We start from the raw sequence: 5,125 nt of genomic DNA, 5'->3' as shown, positions 1-5,125 counted from the left end.
GAGAATAATTGTTGTTCTGTTTACATGAATAAAACCTTGTATGGTCATACACCCAATGAAAATGGTTTGTTGGATCTCGATCGTGGTGATACACATTTTCATAATATTGAAGCTAAAACATGCAAAGTTAATAATGATAGTGCAACTTATTTGTGGCACTGCCGTTTAGGTCATATTGGTGTAAAGCGCATGAAGAAACTCCATGCTGATGGACTTTTGGAATCACTTGATTATGAATCACTTGATGCTTGCGAACCATGCCTCATGGGCAAGATGACTAAGACTGCGTTCTCCGGAACAATGGAGCGAGCAACTGACTTATTGGAAATAATACATACTGATGTATGCGGTCCGATGAGTGTTAAGGCTCGCGGCAAGTATCGTTATTTTCTGACCTTCACAGATGATTTGAGCAGATACGGGTATATCTACTTGATGAAACACAAGTCTGAAACATTTGAAAAGTTCAAAGAATTTCAGAGTGAAGTGGAGAATCATCGTAACAAGAAAATAAAAGTTTCTACGATAAGATCGCAGAGATGAAATATTTGAGTTACGAGTTTGGCCTTCAGTTAAAACAATGTGAAATAGTTTCACTACTCACGCCACCTGGAACACCTTAGTGTAATGGTGTGTCCGAACGTCATAACCGTACTTTATTAGATATGGTGCGATCTATGATGTCTCTTACCGATCTACCACTATCGTTTGGGGTTATGCATTAGAGACAACTGCATTCACGTTAAATAGGGCACCATCTAAATCCGTTGAGATGACACCGTATGAACTATGGTTTGGCAAGAAACCTAAGCTGTCATTTCTTAAAGATTGAGGTTGCAATGCTTATGTGAAAAAGTTTCAACCTGATAAGCTCAAACCCAAATCGGAGAAGTGCGTCTTCATAGGATACCCAAAAGAAAATGTTGGGTACACCTTCTATCACAGATCCGAAGGCAAGATATTCGTTGCTGAGAATGGATCCTTTCTAGAGAAGGAGTTTTTCTCGAAAGAAGTGAGTGGGAGGAAAGTAGAACTTGATGAGGTAACTGTACCTGCTCCCTTATTGGAAAGTAGTTCATCACAGAAATCTATTCCTGTGACTACTACACCAATTAGTGAGGAAGCTAATGATGATGATCATGTAACTTCAGATCAAGTTACTACCGAACCTCGTAGGTAAACCAGAGTGAGATCCGCACCAGAGTGGTACGGTAATCCTGTTCTGGAGGTCATATTACTTGACCATGACGAACCTACAAACTATGAGGAAGCGATGATGAGCCCAGATTCCGCGAAATGGCGTGAGGCCATGGAATCTGAGATGAGATCCATGTATGAGAACAAAGCATGGACTTTGATTGACTTGCCCAATGATCGGCGAGCCATTGAGATTAAATGGATCTTCAAGAGGAAGACGGACGCTGATAGTAGTGTTACTATCTACAAAGCTAGAATTGTCGCAAAAGGTTTTCGACAAGTTCAAGGTGTTGACTACGATGAGAGTTTCTCACTCGTATCTATGCTTAAGTCTGTCCGAATCATGTTAGCAATTGCCGCATTTTATGAAATCTGGCAAATGGATAAACAAAACTACATTCCTTAATGGATTTATTAAAGAAGAGTTGTATATGATGCAACCAGAAGGTTTTGTCAATCCTAAAGGTGCTAACAAAATATGCAAGCTCCAGCGATCCATCTATGGACTGGTGCAAACATCTCGGAGTTGGAATATACGCTTTGATAAGTTGATCAAAGGATATAGTTTTATACAGACTTGCGGTGAAGCCTGTATTTACAAGAAAGTGAGTGGGAGCACTACAACATTTCTGGTAAGTATATGTGAATGACATATTGTTGATCAGAAATAATATAGAATTATTCTGCAAAGCATAAAGGAGTGTTTGAAAGGAGTTTTTCAAAGAAAGACCTCGGAGAAGCTACTTACATATTGAGCATCCAGATCCATAGAGATAGATCAAGACGCTTGATAAGTTTTTTCAATGAGTACATACCTTGACAAAATTTTGAAGTAGTTCAAAATGGAATAGTCAAAGAAAGAGTTCTTGCCTGTGTTACAAGGTGTGAAATTGAGTAAGACTCAAAGCCCGACCACGGCAGAAGATAGAAAGAGAATGAAAGTCATTCCCTATGCCTTGGCCATAGGTTCTATAAAGTATGGCATGTTGTGTACCAGATCTATTGTATACCCTACACTGATTTTGGCAAGGGAGTACAATAGTGATCTAGGAGTAGATCACTGGACATCGGTCAAAATTATCCTTAGTGGAATAAGGATATGTTTCTCGATTATGGAGGTGACAAAAAGGTTCGTCGTAAAGGGTTACGTCGATGCAAATTTTGACACTGATCCAGATGACTCTAAGTCTCAATCTGGATACATATTGAAAGTGGGAGCAATTAGCTAGAGTAGCTCCGTGCAGAGCATTGTTGACATAGAAATTTGCAAAATACAAACGGATCTGAATGTGGTAGACCCGTTGACTAAACTTCTCTCACAAGCAAAACATGATCACACCTTAGTACTCTTTGGGTGTTAATCACATAGCGATGTGAACTAGATTACTGACTCTAGTAAACCCTTTGGGTGTTGGTCACATGACGATGTGAACTATGGGTGTTAATCACATGGTGATGTGAACTATTGGTATTAAATCACATGGTGATGTGAACTAGATTATTGACTCTAGTGCAAGTGGCAAACTAAAGGAAATATGCCCTAGAGGCAATAATAAAGTTATTATTTATTTCCTTATATCATGATAAATGTTTATTATTCATGCTAGAATTGTATTAACCGGAAACATAATACATGTGTGAATACATAGACAAACAGAGTGTCACTAGTATGCCTCTACTTGACTAGCTCGTTGATCAAAGATGGTTATGTTTCCTAGCCATAGACATGAGTTGCCATTTGATTAACGGGATCACATCATTAGGAGAATGATGTGATTGACTTGACCCATTCCGTTAGCTTAGCACTCGATCGTTTAGTATGTTGCTATTGCTTTCTTCATGACTTATACATGTTCCTATGACTATGAGATTATGCAAATCCCGTTTACCGGAGGAACACTTTGTGTGCTACCAAACGTCACAACGTAACTGGGTGATTATAAAGGTGCTCTACAGGTGTCTCCGAAGGTACTTGTTGGGTTGGCGTATTTCGAGATTAGGATTTGTCGCTCCGATTGTCGGAGAGGTATCTGTGGGCCCTCTAGGTAATGCACATCACTTAAGCCTTGCAAGCATTGCAACTGATGAGTTAGTTGTGGGATGATGTATTACGGAACGTGTAAAGAGACTTGTCGGTAACGAGATTGAACTAGGTATTGAGATACCGACGATCGAATCTCGGGCAAGTAACATACTGATGACAAAGGGAACAACGTATGTTGTTATGCGGTCTGACCGATAAAGATCTTCCTAGAATATGTGAGAGCCAATATGAGCATCCAGGTTCCGCTATTGGTTATTGACCGGAGACGTGTCTCGATCATGTCTACATAGTTCTCGAACCCGTAGGGTCCGCACGCTTAACGTTTCGATGACAGTTATATTATGAGTTTATATGTTTTGATGTATAGAAGGTTGTTCGGAGTCCCGGATGTGATCACGGACATGACGAGGAGTCTCGAAATGGTTGAGACATGAAGATTGATATATTGGAAGCCTATATTTGGATATCGGAAGTGTTCCGGGTGAAATCGGGATTTTACCGGAGTACCGAGGGGTTACCGGAACCCCCCAGGGGCTTAATGGGCCATAGTGGGCCTTTGTGGAGAAGAGGAGAGGCGGCCAGGGCAGGGCCGCGCGCCCCTCCCCCCTAATCCGAATAGGACAAGGAGAGGGGGCGGCGCCCCCCTTTCCTTGCTCTCTCCCTCCTCTTTCCCCTCCACTCCTAATCCAACTAGGAAAAGGGAGGGAGTCCTACTCCCGGTGGGAGTAGGACTCCACTTGGCGTGCCCCTCCTGGCCGGCCGCACCTCCCCCCTTGCTCCTTTATATACGGGGGCAGGGGGCACCCTAGAGACACAACAATTGATCGTTTGATCTTTTAGCCGTGTGCGGTGCCCCCCTCCACCATAGTCCACCTCGATAATACTGTAGCGGTGCTTAGGCGAAGCCCTGCGTCGGTAGAACATCATCATCGTCACCACACCGTCGTGCTGATGAAACTCTCCCTCAACACTCGGCTGGATCGGAGTTCGAGGGACGTCATCGGGCTGAACGTGTGCTGAACTCGGAGGTGCCGTGCGTTCGGTACTTGATCGGTCGGATCGTGAAGACGTACGACTACATCAACCGCGTTGTGCTAATGCTTCCGCTTTCGGTCTACGAGGGTACGTGGACAACACTCTCCCCTCTCATTGCTATGCATCACCATGATCCTGCGTGTGCGTAGGATTTTTTTTGAAATTACTGCGTTCCCCAACAGTTCCCTTTGTCATCGGTATGTTACTTGCCCGAGATTCGATCGTCGGTATCTCAATACCTAGCTCAATCTCGTTACCGGCAAGTCTCTTTACTCGTTACATAATGCATCATCCCGCAACTAACTCATTAGTCACATTGCTTGCAAGGCTTATTGTGATGTGCATTACCGAGAGGGCCCAGAGATACCTCTCCGACAATCAGAGTGACAAATCCTAATCTCGATCTATGCCAACTCAACAAGTACCACCAGAGACACCTGTAGAGCACCTTTATAATCACCCAGTTATGTTGTGACGTTTAGTAGCACACAAAGTGTTCCTCCGGTGATCGGGAGTTGCATAATCTCATAGTCATAGGAACATGTATAAGTCATGAAGAAAGCAATAGCAGTAAACTAAACGATCAAGTGCTAAGCTAACAAAATGGGTCAAGTCAATCACATCATTCTCCTAGTGATGTGATTCCGTTAATCAAATGACAACTCATGTCTATGGTTAGGAAACTCAACCATCTTTGATTAACGAGCTAGTCAAGTAGAGGCATACTAGTGACACTATGTTTGTTTATGTATCCACACATGTATTATGTTTCTGGTTAATACAATTCTAGCATGAATAATAAACATTTATCATGATATGAGGAAATAAATAATAACTTTATTATTGCCT

This window comes from Triticum aestivum, chromosome 4D (assembly GCF_018294505.1).
Source record: "Triticum aestivum cultivar Chinese Spring chromosome 4D, IWGSC CS RefSeq v2.1, whole genome shotgun sequence".
Taxonomy (NCBI): domain Eukaryota; kingdom Viridiplantae; phylum Streptophyta; class Magnoliopsida; order Poales; family Poaceae; genus Triticum; species Triticum aestivum.
Note: the sequence above shows the minus strand (reverse complement) of the source record.